The 24,335-nt window shown below is 28.7% G+C and overlaps 1 pseudogene; it reads left to right on the forward strand.

Annotated features, from left to right (window-relative positions):
- The window catches only part of LOC120136926, a 59,043-nt pseudogene that overhangs the window by 33,987 nt on the left and 721 nt on the right, over positions 1–24,335 (forward strand).

The raw sequence follows: 24,335 nt of genomic DNA on the forward strand, positions 1-24,335 counted from the left end.
ACCAAACTTATAAGTATGAGTGTCATCTTTGACAATAAGATTAACTAGCAAATAGATCATAATTTCAAATATTCAATAACATCTAAGATATAAAAAAAATCTTATTTAGATATTAATATTTCCAACCACTTTCAAGTATTTTGTTACTGCAATTTATTAATAAATTCGAAGCAAACTTTAGATCACAAAATCAATATCAAACACATCAAGGATTGGGCGAAATAGAAGCAACTAAAGTGCACTTGTTCCATATTTGTGCACTCTTAGACATTATTACTGACGTGTCATTGTTTTGAAACAAAGGTTTTTGAAGAGTTCTCTTCACCAAGCTTCATGACATGCCTGGCCCAGATTAACAAGTTGATGACAACAATCATTCGTGACGTTCCAACTTTGAATATATCGTCGAATACTTCACAAATACATTGCAAGTTCATCTTGTTCTGGTTTTCACAATCGAAAAATTCTTGAGCCATTACAGTTCCACTTGTAGAAATTACAAGAATTGCTATGAACGTAAACATTCAAACTTGCCATTGAAGACTTGGGGGTATGGTATTTTATTACTTTGGTTGGCAGAAGACCTGCTGTTATCAAGGGATTATATAATCTTGAAGTGAAAAGTTTCAAATTATTAAAAATATTATAAAATGACAATATTCGAAAAAAAATAAAAAAAATAAATTAATTACAAAATTATAGCATCAATTTTTTTTCTTTTGAAAATTTTAAATTAAAAATACTAGAAAATATAAATGATGAATATAGGAATATTATATATATATAGTATTTCAAAATTTAAAGTTTTCTCAAAAGGTCTTGGATTGTCGTTGTCAGCATGAACATCGATAGTAGTCAGATATTTTCATCTAGCAACATATTTGACTAGGTATTGGATGCGACAAACATAACTTGATTAAAACGTATTGGTTTATATGACACAATCCCTTCTAGGCAAGCCAATTATTAGCAAAATCTGATCCTCGATGGAAATATATAACACATTAAATACGTTCAAACTTAGCAACCTATAGTTGACAAGAACACTTCAAATCATTGAAACAAAATATTTCCGGACACTCTCAGAAGAATATGATGAAAATCTTGAAAGAAAATAGTTGTCAAAAGATTTTGAAGAAAAATATTTGTTTTCAATTTATGAACTCAAAATATTGGTTTTGGAATACAAGTAGACTATGACTGACGAGATGCAATTTATGACTTTTGGGGATGAAAGTGTTTTGATTTTTATACTCTAAAATATTTTTTTTATTTTTATCATATTACAACTTATATATTTTAATTTTGATTAATTTTATTTCAATTTTTTAGTAGTTTTAGTTTTTTTTAAAGATGATAAGATATTTAAATTTTTATAAGAATCAATTATGCACCTTTCTCACATGATCATTCATACACGACAACCATGTAAATCTCATGAACTATCGTGTAACAATTGTGGACCACACCATCAAAACAACAATATTCAAAGATGGTTTCCTGAAACAATCACTCAGGTAGCAACACTTGAAGAAAATAAATTATTTTTAAAAATAAATAAATAAAATTATAATTTATATAAAATAATTTAACCACCAACTTATAAGTATGAGTAGTCATCTTTGACAATAAGATTAACTAGCAAATAGATCATAATTTAAATATTCAATAACATCTAAGTTATAAAAAATATCTTATTTAGATAATATTTCCAACCACTTTCAAGTATTTGTTACTGCAATTTATTAATAAATTCGAAGCAAACTTTAGATCACAAAATCAATATCAAACACATCAAGGATTGGAAAATAGAAGCAACTAAGGTGCACTTGTTCCATATTTGTGCACTCTTAGACATTATTACTGACGTGTCATTGTTTTGAAACAAAGGTTTTTGAAGAGTTCTCTTCACCCAAGCTTCATGACATGCCTGGCCCAGATTAACAAGTTGATGACAACATTATTCGTGACCGTTCCTACTTTAAATCATCGAATACTTCACAAATACATTGAAGTTCATCTTGTTCTGGTTTTCACAATCAAAAAATTCTTGAGCCATTACAGTTCCACTTGTAGAAATTACAAGAATTGCTATAGAAACGTAAACATTCAAACTTGCCATTGAAGACTTGGGGTATGGTATTTTATTACTTTGGTTGGCAGAAGACCTTGTTGTTGCTGCAACAATTCTTTGAAAACAAAATTGGTCATTTATAGACTACCGTAACGAAGGTTACAGGAAGTTAGAGTTTTGGGAGATATTAATAACATTTATTCTATATTTATTAGATTGACATAAAAAAGCGTTTATGGAAAAATTATTAATTACAATTTAATTTAATTTACCGTTAAAACATTTACATACAGTTGAATAAACTTCAACAGAGTGTTCTATTTTATTCATGACATTTCTTTGTTTCCTTTGTTTATATAATTCTTAATGGTTCAAAATGTACTCGAACTTTTAGAAAAATATAATATAATCTATGAAAACTTTTTGAACATTATTAAGCGCTTAAATCCGTAAAATTTTTTAGCGTATTCTTTTAATCAATAGAAACATTTTCTAATCTTTATAGAACAATACGATAAAAGATGATGATGTGGAAGTTCAAAGTTTTGATGTTTTTGTCAGTTAATAACGATGTGGCAAATGAACCAAATTGATTGTTCAGAAAAATTTAGGAAATAATTATTTTTTTAGAAAGATCATGGGATTATATAATCTTGAAGTGAAAATTTCAAATTATTAAAAATATTATAAAATGATACAATATTCGAAAAAAAAAAATAAAAAAATAAATTAATTACAAAATTATAGCATCAATTTTTGTTCTTTTGAAATTTTTAAATTAAAAATACTAGAAAATATAAAATGATGAATATAGGAATATTATATATATATAATATTTCAAAAATTAAAAGCTTTTCATATAAAGGTCTTGGATTGTCGTTGTCAGCATGAGACTGTTGATATTCAATATATACAATTTGAGACGTATAGGCGAAAAAAATATTTTTCTTAAAAATTCAGCATGAAACATCGTTAGTAGGTTAGATATTTTCATCTAGCAACATATTTGACTAGGTATTGGATGCAACAAACATAACTTGATTAAAACGTATTGGTTGGATATGACACAATCCCTTCTAGGCAAGCCAATTATTAGCAAAATCTGCTCCTCGATGGAAATATATAACACATTAAATACGTTCAAACTAGCAACCTAGATAGTTGACAAGAACACTTCAAATCATTGAAACAAAATATTTTACGGACACTCTCAAGAAGAACATGATGAAAATCTTGAAGAAAAAATAGTTGTCAATAGACTTTGAAGAAAATATTTGTTTTCAATTATGAACTCAAACTATTGGTATAGGAATACAAGTAGACTATGACTGACGAGATGCAATTTATGACTTTTGGGATGAAAGTGTTCTGATTTTTTATACTCTATAAATATTTTATATTTATTTAATCATATTAACTTGTAATATATTTTAATTTTGATTAATCTTATTTCAATTTTTTAGTAGTTTTGTTTTTTTTAAGATGATATAAGATATTTAACTTTTTATAAGAATCAATTATGCACCTTTCTCACATGATCATTCACACACGACAACCATGTAAATCTCATGAACTACCATGTAACAATTGTGGACCACACCATCAAAACAACAATATTCAAAGTTGGTTTCCTGAAACAATCATTCAGGTAGCAATTCAATAAAATAAATTATTTTAAAAATAAATAAAATACATTATAATTATAATAAAATATTTAACCACCAAACTTTTAAGTATGAGTAGTCATCTTTGACAATAAGATTAACTAGAAATAGATCATAATTTCAATATTCAATAACATCTAAGTTATAAAAATACTTATTTGATATTAATATTTCCAACCACTGTCAAGTATTTTGTTACTGCAATTATTAATAAATTCGAAGCAAACTTTAGATCACAAAATCAATATCAAACTCATCAAGGATTGGGCGAAATAGAAGCAACTAAAGTGCACTTGTTCCATATTTGTGCACTCTTAGACATTATTACTGACGTGTCATTGTTTTGAAACAAAGGTTTTTGAAGAGTTCTCTTCACCCAAGCTTCATGACATGCCTGGCCCAGATTAACAAGTTGATGACAACATTCATTCGTGACCGTTCCAACTTTGAATATATCGTCGAATACTTCACAAATACATTGCAAGTTCATCTTGTTCTGGTTTTCACAATCGAAAAATTCTTGAGCCATTACAGTTCCACTTGTAGAAATTACAAGAATTGCTATAGAAACGTAAACATTCAAACTTGCCATTGAAGACTTGGGGGTATGGTATTTTATTACTTTGGTTGGCAGAAGACCTTGTTGTTGCTGCAACAATTCTTTGAAAACAAAATTGGTTATTTATAGACTACCGTAACGAAGGTTACATGAAGTTAGAGTTTTGGGAGATATTAATAACATTTATACTATATTTATTAGATTGACATAAAAACGTTTATGGAAAATTATTAATTACAATTTAATTTAATTTACCGTTAAAACATTTACATACAATTAAATAAACTTCAACAGAGTGTTCTATTTTATTCATAACATTTCTTTGTTTCCTTTGTTTTATATAATTCTTAATGGTTCGAAACATTCTCGAACTTTTTAGAAAAAATATAATTATAATATACGAAAACTTTTTGAACATTATTAAGCGCTTAAATCCGTAAAATTTTTTATCATATTCTTTTAATCAATAGAAACCTTTTCTAATCTTTATAGATCAATACGATAAGAGATGATGACGTGGAAGTTCAAAGTTTTGATGTTCTTGTCACCAGTTAATAACGATGTGCAAATGAACCAAATTGATTGTTTAGAAAATTTAGGAAATATTAATTTTTTAGAAAGATCAAGGGATTATATAATCTTGAAGTGAAAAATTTCAAATTATTAAAAATATTATAAAATGATACAATATTCGAAAACAATCAAAAAATAAATTAATTACAAAAATTATAGCATCAATTTTTGTTCTTTTGAAAATTTTAAATTAAAAATACTAGAAAATATAAAATGATGAATATAGGAATATTATATATATATAGTATTTCAAAAATTAAAAGCTTTTCTTATAAAGGTCTTGGATTGTCGTTGTCAGCATGAGACTGTTGATATTCAATGAATACAATTTGAGACGTATAGGGGAAAAAAAAATTCTTAAAAATTCAGCATGAAACATCGTTAGTAGGTTAGATATTTTCATCTAGCAACATATTTGACTAGGTATTGGATGCGACAAACATAACTGATTAAACGTATTGGTTGGATATGACAATCCCTTCTAGGCAAGCCAATTATTAGCAAAATCTGCTCCTCGATGGAAATATATAACACATTAAATACGTTCAAACTTAGCAACCTAGATAGTTGACAAGACACTTCAAATCATTGAAACAAAATATTTTATGGACACTCTGAAGAAGAACATGATGAAAATCTTGAAAGAAAAATAGTTGACAAGAGACTTTGAAGAAAAATATTTGTTTTCAATTTATGAACTCAAAATATTGGTCTTGGAATACAAGTATACTATGACTGACGAGATGCAATTTATGACCTTTTGGGATGAAAGTGTTCTGATTTTTTATACTCTATAAATATATTTTTTTATATTTTTTTATCATATTACAACTTGTAATATATTTTAATTTTGATTAATCTTATTTCAATTTTTTAGTAGTTTTAGTTTTTTTTAAAGATGATATAAGATATTTAACTTTTTATAAGAATCAATTATACACCATTCTCACATGATCATTCACACACGACAACCATGTAAATCTCATGAACTACCATGTAACAATTGTGGACCACACCATCAAAACAACAATATTCAAAGATGGTTTCCTGAAACAATCATTCAGGTAGCAACACTTGAAGAAAATAAATTATTTTTAAAAATAAATAACATAAAATTATAATTTATAATAAAATAATTTAACCACCAAACTTATAAGTATGAGTAGTCATCTTTGACAATAAGATTAACTAGCAAATAGATCATAATTTCAAATATTCAATAACATCTAAGATATAAAAAAAATCTTATTTAGATATTAATATTTCCAACCACTTTCAAGTATTTTGTTACTGCAATTTATTAATAAATTCGAAGCAAACTTTAGATCACAAAATCAATATCAAACACATCAAGGATTGGGCGAAATAGAAGCAACTAAAGTGCACTTGTTCCATATTTGTGCACTCTTAGACATTATTACTGACGTGTCATTGTTTTGAAACAAAGGTTTTTGAAGAGTTCTCTTCACCCAAGCTTCATGACATGCCTGGCCCAGATTAACAAGTTGATGACAACATTCATTCGTGACCGTTCCAACTTTGAATATATCGTCGAATACTTCACAAATACATTGCAAGTTCATTGTTCTGGTTTTCACAATCGAAAAATTCTTGAGCCATTACAGTTCCACTTGTAGAAATTACAAGAATTGCTATAGAAACGTAAACATTCAAACTTGCCATTGAAGACTTGGGGGTATGGTATTTTATTACTTTGGTTGGCAGAAGACCTTGCTGTTGCTGCAACAATTCTTTGAAAACAAAATTGGTCATTTATAGACTACCGTAATGAAGGTTACATGAAGTTAGAGTTTGGGAGATATTAATAACATTTATACTATATTTATTAGATTGACATAAAAAAGCGTTATGGAAAATTATTAATTACAATTTAATTTAATTACCGTTAAACATTTACATACAATTAAATAAACTTCAAAAGAGTGTTCTATTTTATTCAAACTTCTTTGTTTCCTTTGTTTTATATAATTCTTAATGGTTCGAAACATACTCGAACTTTTTAGAAAAAATATAATTATAATATACGAAAACTTTTTGAACATTATTAAGCGCTTAAATCCGTAAAATTTTTTAGCATATTCTTTTAATCAATAGAAACCTTTTCTAATCCTTATAGAGCAACACGATAAGAGATGATGACGTGGAAGTTCAAAGTTTTGATGTTCTTGTCACCAGTTAATAACGATGTGCAAATGAACCAAATTGATTGTTTCAGAAAAATTTAGGAAATAATTAATTTTTTAGAAAGATAAAGGGATTATATAATCTTGTAGTGAAAAATTTCAAATTATTAAAAATATTATAAAATGATACAATATTCGAAAACAATCAAAAAATAAATTAATTACAAAAATTATAGCATCAATTTTTGTTCTTTGAAAATTTTAAATTAAAATACTAGAAATATAAAATGATGAATATAGGAATATTATATATATAGTATTTCAAAAATTAAAAGCTTTTCTTATAAAGGTCTTGGATTGTCGTTGTCAGCATGAGACTGTTGATATTCAATAAATACAATTTGAGACGTATAGGCGAAAAAAAAATATTTTTCTTAAAAATTCAGCATGAAACATCGTTAGTAGGTTAGATATTTTCATCTAGCAACATATTTGACTAGGTATTGGATGCGACAAACATAACTTGATTAAAACGTATTGGTTGGATATGACACAATCCCTTCTAGGCAAGCCAATATTAGCAAATCTGCTCTCGATGGAATATATAACACATTAAATACGTTCAAACTTAGCAACCTAGATAGTTGACAAGAACACTTCAAATTGAAACAAATATTTTACGGACACTCAAGAAGAACATGATGAAAATCTTGAAAGAAAAATAGTTGACAAGAGACTTTGAAGAAAAAATTTTGTTTCAATTTATGAACTCAAAATATTGGTCTTGGAATACAAAGACTATGACTGACGAGATGCAATTTATGACTTTGGGATGAAAGTGTTCTGATTTTTTATACTCTATAAATAATTTTTTTTATTTTATTTATCATATTACAACTTGTAATATTTTAATTTTGATTAATCTTATTTCAATTTTTTAGTAGTTTAGTTTTTTTAAAGATGATATAAGATATTTAACTTTTTATAAGAATCAATTATGCACCTTTCTCAATGATCATTCACACACAACCATGTAAATCTCATGAACTACCATGTAACAATTGTGGACCACACCATCAAAACAACAATATTCAAAGATGGTTTCCTGAAACAATCATTCAGTAGCACACTTGAAGAAAATAAATTATTTTAAAAATAAATAAAATAAAATATAATTTTAATAAAATAATTTAACCACCAAACTTTAAGTATGAGTAGTCATCTTTGACAATAGATTAACTAGCAAATAGATCATAATTTCAAATATTCAATAACATCTAAGTTATAAAAAATCTCTATTTAGATATTAATATTTCCAACCACTTTCAAGTATTTTGTTACTGCAATTTATTAATAAATTCGAAGCAAACTTTAGATCACAAAATCAATATCAAACACATCAAGGATTGGGCGAAATAGAAGCAACTAAAGTGCACTTGTTCCATATTTGTGCACTCTTAGACATTATTACTGACGTGTCATTGTTTTGAAACAAAGGTTTTTGAAGAGTTCTCTTCACCCAAGCTTCATGACATGCCTGGCCCAGATTAACAAGTTGATGACAACATTCATTCGTGACCGTTCCAACTTTGAATATATCGTCGAATACTTCACAAATACATTGCAAGTTCATCTTGTTCTGGTTTTCACAATCGAAAAATTCTTGAGCCATTACAGTTCCACTTGTAGAAATTACAAGAATTGCTAAGAAACGTAAACATTCAAACTTGCCATTGAAGACTTGGGGAATGGTATTTTATTACTTTGGTTGGCAGAAGACCTTGTTGTTGCTGCAACAATTCTTTGAAAACAAATTGGTATTTATAGACTACCGTAACGAAGGTTACATGAGTTAGAGTTTTGGGAGATATTAATAACATTTATACTATATTTATTAGATTGACTAAAAAAGCGTTTATGGAAATTATTAATTACAATTTAATTTAATTTACGTTAAAACATTTACATACAATATAAACTTCAAGAGTGTTCTATTTATTCATAACATTCTTGTTTCCTTTGTTTTATATAATTCTTAATGGTTCAAAATCTCGAACTTTTTAGAAAAATATAATTATAATATACGAAAACTTTTTGAACATTATTAAGCGCTTAAATCCGAAAATTTTTTAGCATATTCTTTTAATCAATAGAAACCTTTTCTAATCTTTATAGACATACGATAAGAGATGATGACGTGGAAGTTCAAAGTTTTGATGTTCTTGTCACCAGTTAATAACGATGTGGCAAATGAACCAAATTGATTGTTTCAGAAAAATTAGGAAATAATTAATTTTTTAGAAAGATCAAGGGATTATAAATCTTGAAGTGAAAATTTCAAATTATTAAAAATATATAAAATGATACAATATTCGAAAACAATCAAAAAATAAATTAATTACAAAAATTATAGCATCAATTTTTGTTCTTTTGAAAATTTTAAATTAAAAATACTAGAAAATATAAAATGATATAGGAATATTATATATAATAGTATTTCAAAAATAAAAAGCTTTTCTATAAAGGTCTTGGATTGTCGTTGTCAGCATGAGACTGTTGATATTCAATGAATACATTTGAGACGTATAGGCGAAAAAAAAATATTTCTTAAAATTCAGCATGAAACATCGTTAGTAGGTAGATATTTCATCTAGCAACATTTGACTAGGTATTGGATGCGACAAACATAACTTGATTAAAACGTATTGGTTGGATATGACACAATCCCTTCTAGGCAAGCCATTATTAGCAAAATCTGCTCCTCGATGGAAATATATAACACATTAAATACGTTCAACTTAACAACCTAGATAGTGACAAGAACACTTCAAATCATTGAAACAAATATTTTACGGACACTCTCAAGAAGAACACATGATGAAAATCTTGAAAGAAAAATAGTTGTCAAGAGACTTTGAAGAAAAATATTTGTTTTCAATTTATGAACTCAAAATATGGTCTTGGAATACAAGTAGACTTGACGAGATGCAATTTATGACTTTGGATGAAAGTGTTCTGATTTTTATACTCTATAAATATATTTTTTATTTATTTATCATATTACAACTTGTAAATATTTTAATTTTGATTAATCTTATTTCAATTTTTTAGTAGTTTTAGTTTTTTTAAGAGATATAAGATATTAACTTTATAAGAATCAATTATGCACCTTTCTCACATGATCATTCACACACGACAACCATGTAAATCATGAACTACCATGTAACAATTGGGACACACCATCAAACAACAATATTCAAAGATGGTTCCTGAAACAATCATTCAGGTAGCAACACTTCAAGAAAATAAATTATTTTTAAAAATAAATAAATAAATTATAATTATAATAAAATAATTTAACCACCAACTTTTAAGTATGAGTAGTCATCTTGACAATAGATTAACTAGCAAATAGATCATAATTTCAAATATTCAATAACATCTAAGTTATAAAAAAATATCTTATTTAGATATTAATATTTCCAACCACTTAAGTATTTTGTTACTGCAATTTATTAATAAATTCGAAGCAAACTTTAGATCACAAATCAATATCAACACATCAAGGATTGGGCGAAATAGAAGCAACTAAAGTGCACTTGTTCCATATTTGTGCACTCTTAGACATTATTACTGACGTGTCATTGTTTTGAAACAAAGGTTTTGAAGAGTTCTTTCACCCAAGCTTCATGACATGCTGGCCCAGATTAACAAGTTGATGACAACATTCATTCGTGACCGTTCCAACTTTGAATATATCGTCGAATACTTCACAAATACATTGCAAGTTCATCTTGTTCTGGTTTTCACAATCGAAAAAATTCTTGAGCCATTACAGTTCCACTTGTAGAAATTACAAGAATTGCTATAGAAACGTAAACATTCAAACTTGCCATTGAAGACTTGGGGTATGGTATTTATTACTTTGGTTGGCAGAAGACCTTGTTGTTGCTGCAACAATTCTTTGAAAACAAAATTGGTATTTATAGACTACCGTAACGAAGGTTACATGAAGTTAGAGTTTTGGGAGATATTAATAACATTTTACTATATTTATTAGATTGACATAAAAAAGCTTTATGGAAAATTATTAATTACAATTTAATTAATTTACCGTTAAAACATTTACATACAATTAAATAAACTTCAACAGAGTGTTCTATTTTATTCATAACATTTCTTTGTTTCCTTTGTTTATATAATTCTTAATGGTTCGAAACATTCTCGAACTTTTTAAAAAATATAATTATAATATCGAAACTTTTTGAACATTATTAAGCGCTTAAATCCGTAAAATTTTTTATCGTATTCTTTAATCAATAGAAACCTTTTCTAATCTTTATAGAGCAATACGATAAGAATGATGACGTGGAAGTTCAAAGTTTGATGTTCTGTCACCAGTTAATAACGATGGCAAATGAACCAAATTGATTGTTTAGAAAAATTTAGGAAATAATTATTTTTTAGAAAGATCAAGGATTATATAATCTTGAAGTGAAAAATTTCAAATTATTAAAATATTATAAAATGATACAATATTCGAAAACAATCAAAAAATAAATTAATTACAAAAATTATAGCATCAATTTTTTTCTTTTGAAATTTAAATTAAAAAACTAGAAAATATAAAATGATGAATTATATATTATATCTATAGTATTTCAAAATTAAAAGCTTTTCTCATAAAGGTCTTGGATTGTCGTTGTCAGCATGAGACTGTTGATATTCAATGAATACATTTGAGACGTATAGGCGAAAAAAAATATTTTTCTTAAAAATTCAGCATGAAACATCGTTAGTAGGTCAGATATTTTCATCTAGCAACATATTTGACTAGGTGGATGCGACAAACATAACTTGATTAAAACGTATTGGTTGGATATGACACAATCCCTTCTAGGCAAGCCAATTATTAGCAAAATCTGCTCCTCGATGGAATATATAACACATTAAATACGTTCAAACTTAGCAACCTAATAGTTGACAAGAACACTTCAAATCATTGAAACAAAATATTTTACGACACTCTCAAGAAGAACATGATGAAAATCTTGAAAGAAAAATAGTTGACAAGAGACTTTGAAGAAAATATTTGTTTTCAATTTATGAACTCAAAATATTGGTTGGAATACAGTAACTATGACTGACGAGATGCAATTTATGACTTTTGGGATGAAAGTGTTCTGATTTTTATACTCTATAAATATATTTTTTTATATTATTTATCATATTACAACTTGTAATATATTTTAATTTTGATTAATCTTATTTCAATTTTTTAGTAGTTTTAGTTTTTTTTTAAAGATGATAAGATATTTAACTTTTTATAAGAATCAATTATGCACCTTTCTCCATGATCATTCACACGACAACCATGTAAATCTCATGAACTACCATGTAACAATTGTGGACCACATCAAAACAACAATATTCAAAGATGGTTTCCTGAAACAATCATTCAGGTAGCAACTCTTCAGAAAATAAATTATTTTTAAAAATAAATAAATAAAAATAATTTATAATAAAATAATTTAACCACCAAACTTATAAGTATGAGTAGTCATCTTTGACAATAAGATTAACTAGGCAAATAGATCATAATTTCAAATATTCAATAACATCTAAGTTATAAAAAATATCTTATTTAGATATTAATATTTCCAACCACTGTCAAGTATTTTGTTACTGCAATTATTAATAATTCGAAGCAAACTTTAGATCACAAAATCATATCAAACCATCAAGGATGGGCGAAATAGAAGCAACTAAAGTGCACTTGTTCCATATTGTGCACTCTTAGACATTATTACTGACGTGTCATTGTTTTGAAACAAAGGTTTTTGAAGAGTTCTCTTCACCCAAGCTTCATGACATGCCTGGCCAGATTAACAAGTTGATGACAACATTCATTCGTGACCGTTCCAACTTTGAATATATCGTCGAATACTTCACAAATACATTGCAAGTTCTCTTGTTCTGGTTTTCCACAATCGAAAAATTCTTGAGCCATTACAGTTCCACTTGTAGAAATTACAAGAATGCTATAGAAACGTAAACATTCAACTTGCCATTGAAGACTTGGGGGTATGGTATTTTATTACTTTGGTTGGCAGAAGACCTTGTTGCTGCAACAATTCTTTGAAACAAATGGTCATTTATAGACTACCGTAACGAAGGTTACATGAAGTTAGAGTTTTGGAGATATTAATAACTTTATACTATATTTATTAGATTGACATAAAAAAGCGTTTATGGAAAATTATTAATTACAATTTAATTTAATTTACCGTTAAAACATTTACATACAATTAATAACTTCAACAGTCTATTTTATTCAAACATTTCTTTGTTTCCTTTGTTTTATATAATTCTTAATGGTTCGAAACATACTCGAAACTTTTTAGAAAAATAATTATAATATACGAAAACTTTTGAACATTATTAAGCGCTTAAATCCGTAAATTTTTAGATTCTTTTAATCAATAGAAACCTTTTCTAATCTTATAGACAACGATAAGAGATGAGACGGGAAGTTCAAAGTTTGATGTTCTTGTCACCAGTTATAACGATGTGCAAATGAACCAAATTGATTGTTTTAGAAAAATTTAGGAAATAATTAATTTTTTAGAAAGATAAAGGGATTATATAATCTTGTAGTGAAAAATTTCAAATTATTAAAATATTATAAAATGATACAATATTCGAAAAACAATCAAAAAATAAATTAATTACAAAAATTATAGCATCAATTTTGTTCTTTTGAAATTTTAAATTAAAAATACTAGAAAATATAAAATGATGAATAGGAATATTATATATAGTATTCAAAATTAAAAGCTTTTCATAAAGGTCTTGGATTGTCGTTGTCAGCATGAGACTGTTGATATTCAATGAATACAGTTTGAGACGTATAGGTGAAAAAAAAATATTTTCTTAAAAATTCAGCATGAAACAATCGTTAGTAGGTCAGATATTTTCATCTAGCAACATATTTGACTAGGTATTGGATGCGACAAACATAACTTGATTAAAACGTATTGGTTGGATATGACACAATCCCTTCTAGGCAAGCCAATTATTAGCAAAATCTGCTCCTCGATGGAAATATATAACACATTAAATACGTTCAAATTAGAAACCTAGATAGTTGACAAGAACACTTCAAATCATTGAAACAAATATTTTACGGACACTCTCAAGAAGAACATGATGAAAATCTTGAAAGAAAAATAGTTCAAGAGACTTTGAAGAAAATATTTGTTTTCAATTTATGAACTCAAATATTGGTCTAGGAATACAAGTAGACTATGACTGACGAGATGCAATTTATGACTTTGGATGAAAGTGTTCTGATTTTTTTATACTCTATAAATATATTTTTTTATATTTATTTACATTAGTACAACTTGTAATTATTTTAATTTTGATTAATCTTATTTCAATTTTTTAGTAGTTTTCGTTTTTTTAAAGATGATATAAGATATTTAACTTTTTATATGACTAGGTATTGGATGTGACAAACATAACTTGATTAAAACTTATTGGTTGGATATGACACAATCCCTTCTAGGCAAGCCAATTATTAGAAAAATCTGCTCCTCGATGGAAATATATAACACATTAAATACGTTCAAACTTAGCAACCTATATAGTTGACAAGAACACTTCAAATCATTGAAACAAAATATTTTACGGAAACTCTCAAGAACATGATGAAAATCTTGAAAGAAAAGTAGTTTCAAGAGACTTTGAAGAAAAATATTTGTTTTCAATTTATGAACTCAAAATATTGGTCTAGGAATACAAGTAGACTATGACTGACTAGATGCAATTTATTACTTTTGGGATGAAAGTGTTCTGATTTTTTATACTCTATAAATATATTTTTTTATATTTATTTATCATATTACAACTTGTAATATATTTTATTTTTGATTAATCTTATTTCAATTTTTAGTAGTTTTGGTTTTTTTTTAAAGATGAATAAGATATTTAACTTTTTATAAGAATCAATTATGCACCTTTCTCACATGATCATTCACACACGATAACCATGTAAATCTCGTGAACTACCATGTAACAATTGTGGACCACACCATCAAAACAACAATATTCAAAGATGGTTTCCTGAAACAATCATTCAGGTAGCAACTCTTCAAGAAAATAAATTATTTTTAAAAAAAATAAAATAAAATTATAATTTATAATAAATAATTTAACCACCAACTTATAAGTATGAGTAGTCATATTTGACAATAAGATTAACTAGCAAATAGATCATAATTTCAAATATTCAATAACATCTAGTTATAAAAAATATCTTATTTAGATATTAATATTTTCAACCAATGTGAAGTATTTTGTTACTGCAATTTATTAGTAAATTCGAAGCAAACCTTAGATCACAAAATCAATATCAAACTCATTAAGGATTGGGCGAAATAGAAGCAACTAAAGTGCACTTGTTCCATATTTGTGCACTGTTAGACATTATTACTGACGTGTCATTGTTTTGAAAGAAAGGTTTTTGAAGAGTTCTCTTCACCCAAGCTTCATGACATGCCTGGCCCAGATTAACAAGTTGATGACAACATTCATTCGTGACCGTTCCAACTTTGAATATATCGTCGAATACTTCACAAATACATTGCAAGTTCATCTTGTTCTGGTTTTCACAATCGAAAAATTCTTGAGCCATTACAGTTCCACTTGTAGAAATTACAAGAATTGCTATAGAAACGAAAACATTCAAACTTGCCATTGAAGACTTGGGGGTATGGTATTTTATTACTTTGGTTGGCAGAAGACCTTGTTGTTGCTGCAACAATTCTTTGAAAACAAAAGTTGGTCATTATAGACTACCGTAACGAAGGTTACATGAAGTTAGAGTTTTGGGAGATATTAATAACATTTATACTATATTAGATTGACATAAAAAAGCGTTATGGAAAATTATTAATTACAATTTAATTTAATTTACCGTTAACACATTTACATACAGTTGAATAAACTCAACAGAGTGTTCTATTTTATTCATGACATTTCTTTGTTTCCTTGTTTTATATAATTCTTAATGGTTCAAACGTACTCGAACTTTTTAGAAAAAAAAATTATAATCTATGAAACTTTTTGAACATTATTAAGCGCTTAAATCCGTAAATTTTTTAGCGTATTCTTTTAATCAATAGAAACCTTTCTAATCTTATAGTACAATACGATAAAAGATGATGACGTGGAAGTTCAAAGTTTTGATGTTCTTGTCACCTGTTAATAATGATGTGGCAAATGAACCAAATTGATTGTTTTAGAAAAATTTAGCAAATAATTAATTTTTTAGAAAGATCAAGGGATTATATAATCTTTAAGTGAAAATTTTTAAATTATTAAAAATATTATAAAATGATACAATATTCGAAAACAATCAATAAATTAATTAATTACAAAAATTATAGCATCAATTTTTTCTTTTGAAAATTTTAATTAAAATACTAGAAAATATAAATGATGAATAAGAATATTATATATATATAGTATTCAAAAATTAAAAGCTTTTCACATAAAGGTCTTGGATTGTCATTGTCAGCATGAGACTGTCTATATTCAATGAATACAGTTTGAGACGTATAGGTGAAAAACAAATATTTTTCTTAAAATTCAGCATGAAACATCGTTAGTAGGTCATATTTTCATCTAGCAACATATTTGACTAGGTATTGGATGCGACAAACATAACTTGATTAAAACTTATTGGTTGGATATGACACAATCCCTTCTAGGCAAGCCAATTATTAGCAAAATTTGTTCCTCGATGGAAATATATAACACATTAAATACGTTCAAACTTAGCAACCTATATAGTTGACAAGTACACTTCAATCATTGAAACAAAATATTTTACGGACACTCTCAAGAAGAACATGATGAAAATCTTGAAAGAAAAATAGTTGTCAAGAGACTTTGAAGAAAATATTTGTTTTCAATTTATGAACTCAACTATTGGTCTAGGAATACAAGTAGACTTTGACTGACGAGATGCAATTTATGACTTTTGGGATGAAGTGTTCTGATTTTTTACTCTATAAAGATATTTTTTTATATTTATTTAACTTTTACAACTTGTAATATATTTAATTTTGATTAATCTTATTTCAATTTTTAGTAGTTTTAGGTTTTTTAAAGATGATATAAGATATTTAACTTTTTATAAGAATCAATTATGCACCTTTCTCACATGATCATTCACACACGACAACCATGTAAATCTCATGAACTACATGTAACAATTGTGGACCACACCATCAAAACACAATATTCAAAGATGGTTTCCTGAAACAATCATTCAGGTAGCAACACTTCAAGAAAATAAATTATTTTAAAAATAAATAAATAAAATTATAATTTATAATAAAATATTTAACCCACCACTTATAAGTATGAGTAGTCATCTTTGAAAATAAGATTAACTAGCAAATAGATCATAATTTCAAATATTCAATAACATCTAAGTTATAAAAAATATCTTATTTAGATATTAATATTTCCAACCACTGTCAAGTATTTTGTTACTGCAATTTATTAATAATTCGAACCAACTTTAGATCACAAAATCAATATCAAACACATCAAGGATTGTGAAATAGAAGCAACTAAAGTGCACTTGTTCCATATTTGTGCACTCTTAGACATTATACTGACGTGTCATTGTTTGAAACAAAGGTTTTGAAGAGTTCTCTTCACCCAAGCTTCATGACATGCCTGCCCAGATTAACAAGTTGATGACAACATTCATTCGTGACCGTTCCAACTTTGAATATATCGTCGAATACTTCACAAATACATTGCAAGTTCATCTTGTTATGGTTTTCACAATCGAAAAATTATTGAGCCATTACAGTTCCACTTGTAGAAATTACAAGAATTGCTATAGAAACGTAAACATTCAAACTTGCCATTGAAGACTTGGGGGTATGGTATTTTATTACTTTGGTTGGCAGAAGACCTTGTTGTTGCTGCCAACAATTCTTTGAAAACAAAATTGGTCATTTATAGACTACGTAACGAAGGTTACATGAAGTTAGAGTTTTGGGAGATATTAATAACATTTATACTATATTTATTAGATTGACATAAAAAAGCGTTTATGGAAAATTATTAAAATTTAATTTAATTTACCGTTAAAACATTTACATACAGTTAATAAACTTCAACAGAGTGTTCTATTTTATTCATGAAATTTCTTTGTTTCCTTTGTTTTATATAATTCTTAATGGTTCAAAACGTACTCGAACTTTTTAGAAAAAAATATAATTATAAGCTATGAAAACTGAAGATATTAATTTTTTATCCATATTATTATTATTATATTATTATTATTATTATTATTATTATTATTATTATATTATTATTATTATTATTATTATTTTATTATCATCATTATTATTATTATTAAATTATATATTAACATATATATATAAATAATAATTACAGACCAATTACAACTGGACCGGCCCAGTTACAAACAAACCAGAACCGGTCCAAATCAAACCAGAAACCCTAAACATTTGGGTTTCCAGTTAGGGTTTCGCCATCTTCAATTCTAGCCGTTGGATCTGGTTTGATCCAACGGTCCAAGTTGCCATAGGCCACGTCCCACGCCGCGCTGATGCTTCCAGAAGCCTTCACCGCCACACCAACGTTCCAGCCTCCACCCACGTCTACCAAAGATCCAGAGGTGTCGTAGCCGCACACGTCTCCCCCAAACGGTGAGTCACCACTGGGAGTCCGTGACTCACCAAAGAGCATTCTTCGGACCGTCCTGAGAACACGGTGATGGCTATAAAGCCATCACCCCATCTACAAGCAGAAGAACCGGAGACAGAGGCAGACGGAAACAGAAAAAAGAGAGAACATAGAGAGACGAAAAAACAGAGAAAAAATATACTAAAATATACCAACGATCTCAGTCACATCAACGCAGCAAGCAAAAGAGAGAAGAGAGGAAAAAGCTTACCCTGTCATCGGAGAACCCCAACCGTCGCCGGATCTCACCAAACCTTCGAAAAACCGAAGGTATTCTTTTTAGATTTGCTCCGATTGGGAGCCGTTTACGGAAAAGAGCATCGGAACCGTCATTAGACGGTCCGATCTACGTTTAGATAAAAAAAAAAATTTTCCGGCCACCGAACGTGGCCGGCGGCGTGGTTAACGGCGGACGAACGCCAACTGACGGCTGCCGGCCGACTGGCTTCTCTCTGTTCTAGAGAGAGCGAGAGAAAATTATTTTCTCTCAAAGAAGAGAGAGAGAGGAGAATTAAAATGAAGGCTGGCCCTCGGGCCAGCCGGTTTTGGACCATATATAGTCCTTCCCGAACGACGTCGTTTTGGGAAGGACTATGCGCGTAATTATAGAATAGTTAAACCACGTCCGCAGTCATCCCAATTTGTGAACTTTACATTTTAGTCACTAAATCAATTTATAATCCTTTTATTTGGTTCTTTAATTTTAATTCTATTCATTTTAGTCCTTATATTAAATAATATATTTAGGATAAATAGCAGATTTAATCCTTTAATTTTAATAAATATATTTTAATCATGAGTTTATATTTTAATTTATTTTATCTAATATCCGAATTTTATATTTTTATTTTAGTCACTAAATAAATAAAATAAAGAAATATCATGAATAATCCCTATAATTTTGATTAATTATGAATTAGGTTTTTAATTTTACTTTTACTATAATTTAGTCATTTATTTTAAATGTTTTCATTTATTTTACTGCTTTTAAATATATCGTTAGTTGTATTTTTATTTAATTTTACTTGTCTATATTTTTAAATATTTATTATTATGTATCATAATATATATAATAAATAATATTTTTTAATTATTTTAATATTTATTTTTCAATATCGAAGAAAAGGACAGTCTTAATACAACTGGATGTCCTATTCTGATATTTTAAAATTAAAAAAATATAAAATATTATTTAATTTAAATATCAAAGAAAAGAGCTGTCTTAAGGCACCTAGAAGTCCTTTTCAGATATTTTAAATATTTTTTATAATTTTGAAATAATAGTATTATAATTAAATATTTTGAATTTTTTTAAATTTATAATAATAGAGACAATTTATAATTAAAAGTACCAATTTTGGGCGTTGTAGGGTGCTAATCCTTCCCTAAACGTAACCGACCACGAATCCCTTTTTATTATTAAAAAGAACGAATTTTTGGTTATAAATGCAGATCAGTTCATCTTTTAACTGATGTTTTCTTAAAAACTCTTTTAAAAGATATTTTTTAGGTATTCGACCTACCTGACCTAAAAGGCCGATGGCGACTCCCAAATTATTTTCAAAACCATTTATTCACATCAATTTCCCCGCCAAATTTAATATTTCGTGCCCGGACGAAAACCGGTTACGACAGCTTGGCGACTCCGCTGGGGAATGGTCAAACTTTTAAAAATCGATTATAAATTGTCTCTATTAATTAAAATTAAAATTCATATATTTAATTTTAATTTTCTTTTCAAATTTTTTTTTTTTATTTTATAAAATTATATGTTTGATTTTATTTGCAAGTATTTATTATTTATTTTTCTGTCTAAGGTTTGAACATTTCTCCTCACACACCACATTTGCATTGCTAAACATAAAGCTCTATAATTGAGTTGTCCCTTTTAAGTGGGAGTGAAAGCGATGTCTTCGTGAGAATTTATTCTCCGTGTCAGACCTAGCAAGTAACTTTCGGGGTTCATATGCTCTATGTCTTCGTGAGAATTTATCTCCGTGTCAGGCATAGAGAAATGTATCCCCTCGAATTGAACTCGATCCACTTTAGTCTGTGATGGACTAGGATTGAGGGTTAGCAACCCAAGGGGCACTAACAAGGACAATTCGGGTACCTTTATTCTTAGATCTGAACCTTGCATATAAAAAACCTTAGAAACTCTTCCGATCGAAGTCATGCCAAAATTTTGCCAAATAGGTGTACACACAGGAGAAATGAATTCTGACTTTCCTGTTAATTTATTTATTGTTTAAATTACATGTTTATTTAAATTATTTAAATTCAGAAAACATGTTTAAATAAAGAATATTTATGTAAATGTTATTATTAAATTTTCTTTATTATGTAAACTAATTTATTTTCTTTTTCTGTGTTCTTTATTTTTCTGTTTGCATAGCATCATACAGGATAAAAGACATTGATCCTTGTGTTAATTGTCTCATTGGAAAGCCTTCATCTATGGAAAAAGTGTTCAAGTCAAATAATTCTAAACTCAGAAGTAAGACAGTGGGCTGAGAATTTACAAAGACAAGAAGGAGACAGTCTGCAGGATGATATTGTATCTGACTTGGCCAGTTATGCTTCAATTTCACTAAAAGAAATGATATGCAAGATTTGCGAAGCATTTGGGAAAGTTGGGATTCAAACAAAAAATTGCAGTTTTATCAGACTTACGGAGACATCCCATATTTGCTCTATGTAGAAGTTGATGATGAATTACTCCGAGCCCTAATTCAATTCTGGAATCCAGGGTACAATTGCTTCACTCTCAATAAGGAAGACTTGGTCCCTACTATTGAAGAATACAAACTTTGCTACATATCGAAGGGGCTTTGGATAATCGAATCTATTCAAAGTCAATTAAAACTCAACCCTTTCGAGTTAAATTAGCAAAGATTGCCGGGGTACAGAAGAATGGGTACAGCTCGTACAAAACAAAAAGGCGAAAGCGAAGGCATTGCTTGGACCAACATTAGAGAACTTATTCAGAGCCATCCAGATATTAAAGTACGATTCGATTTATTTGCTCTGGGTATATATGGTATGGTCATCTTCCCAAAAGTATTAGGATTTGTTGAAGCTGCAGTGGTAGATTTGTTTGAACAGCTACCGAAAAAGATTAATCCTGTTTCTGCAATTCTAGCCGAGACCTTCAGATCGTTAAATGCTTGTAGAAGGCTAGGAGGTGGACGATTCTCAGGGTGTACCCAGTTGTTATATGTTTGGATCCGTAGTCATTTCTGGAGGACAGAAAAGGTTTCATACCGACGCTTTAATACGGATTATTCACCATTAAAAGAATTTCTGGAGCAGGAATGGCCGAAAGAAATTAAGAAGGATATGTGGATTAATGCCTTTAGAAATCTGCAAAGCAATGACATTGTTTGGCGAGCCCCGTGGAAAATCCAAAGGGAATTCTTTTACAGATTTGGTGATTACAATTGGATAATGCTGCTTGGATTATGGGGAGGAATTGGATATGCACCACTTCTGGTTATAAGACAGTATGAAGGTCGTCAATTTTTACCTGTCACTGCTGGGTTATAGTCATCTGAATTCGCATTCCACAGCAAAAATTATAAAAGAAGTATCATGGAAGCCGTTACAGCTTGGAAAACAACTTTTTGTATCCGAGCTAAAGCAGCAAAAGAAATGCTAACTCCTGATTATGAAGAATGGAGATCCGTCAGGAAAAACGAAAATATTCCTTTACCAGATCAAAATGAGGATATCTCTATGGAAGATCGCATTAAGGTGGTTCCGTCAGAGATTGAAATCTTGAGAGCTGAGTTTGAAGCAGAAAGAGAAGGCTGGTCGAAAGAATTAGAGCAAATGAGACAAGATAAAGCTATGTTGGGGGTTGACATTTACTTTCATTCATCACAATGTGCAATGTTGAGAAAAGATAAAGAAAAAGGTGAGGATGAGTACAAAGCCTTACAGAAAAATTACCAGGAGTTATACAAATCCCGAAAAGCATCAAGACCAAGCCAATCAACGGTACAGATGACTAGAGAGTTGAACATAGAGAAAAGTCGAGTTGAAGATCTGAAAGGAAAGAATAGCCGTCTAATCAAAAGCCTTGAGAAGGGAAAGCAAAAAATGGAAGATTTTGAGGTCGACAGAAGAGAGCGAATTATAAAACACAAGGCTGAACACCGCGAGATCATGAATGAAATGCAAAGAGAAAGATCGAGCCAAAGATTTAGAAGAAATGAAGAATGACATCTTTAATAAATTTGAAGGTGAGAAAAATATCATGTTCAAGGGATTTGAATCTGAAATGAACCAGTTGATTACCGAACTTGAAGTCAGAGGCCAAAAGATGGAAGAATACAATGTTGAAAAAGAAAAATGGGAGCTGGAAAGAAAAAATTTCAACACCAGACTTGAGGTAGAGCAGGAAGTGGCTAGCAATTGGATGCAAAGATGCAGAAACAAAGATGTTCAAATCCAGAAGCTTAATCAAAGAACGCAAGAAGCACGAACAAAACTTAAAGAGGATCTGGATCAGTCTAGAAACAAAAACTCAGAGTTTAATGCTTACATTTTGCAACTTGAGGAATCGTTGTTTCAAGAAAAGGTTCGTCTAGGGCCTAATGACCTCAAAGAAAGTAATGAGGAAAATGCTTCACTGCGAAGACGCATTAGAGATCTTGAAAAAATTCTGCACAATTGTCAAGTCAGAATCACTGAGTTAGAGCAAACTCTTGGAGAAATGAATGAACAGTGGCAAAAGTCAACTGATTTCTATGTGGAAAGAAGTGAAGAAAGAAGTAATATGGTGTTCGAGGCCATGGTTCAAATGAGCGAAGTTGCTAGATATGTTGGGGAACTAGCTGTTGAAGCCAAAATAATTGAGCATCATGTTGATCCAGTTTCTAAGTGCGGAAAGAAGGTGTCATGGTTAATGAAAGAAATTATAGAGCTTAATAGGAAAGCTACGCCTTATCTGTAGTTATGAACTATTATAAAGAAACTTTTGTATGCCGATGAAAGTTGTTCTATGACAGTTAACTTTTTGGGATCAATGTTTTTACATACATGCATTTTGCATACATTCATCATTCATTTTTTTCGCTATGAATTATTATTTTATTTATTAAGTTAAAATTCATTATTAAAATTTGAAAAAATAATATTAAAAGATTTTTCAATCGCAGTTACTCTGGCCAAAAGAGAATACTACACACTACGGTACTAGACAAGCTACTAAGAGAATTATGGAGGAAAATACAGCGTATTGAGGAACATCATCATAAAGAAGAAGAAATGAGAGTGAAGTTGGAAAAAATTGAAGCTAGTATTGCAAATTCACAAGACAGTATGAGAGAAAATAGAGGATATGTTTAAAAGGCAGGCTATTATTGGAAAAATGCCTGAAAATCCTGTATCTTTTGATCAAGAATCTATGTATCCTCTAGGTTTTCCACCAGAACCAATTTATCATTCTGGTACTACACCTATACAAATCAATGCTCGTACATCTGCATTACAAGAAGTCAAACCACATAAAGATCAAC

Source organism: Hibiscus syriacus, unplaced genomic scaffold, assembly GCF_006381635.1.
Source record: "Hibiscus syriacus cultivar Baekdansim isolate YM2019G1 unplaced genomic scaffold, ASM638163v2 tig00110637_pilon, whole genome shotgun sequence".
Classification (NCBI taxonomy): Eukaryota; Viridiplantae; Streptophyta; class Magnoliopsida; order Malvales; family Malvaceae; genus Hibiscus; species Hibiscus syriacus.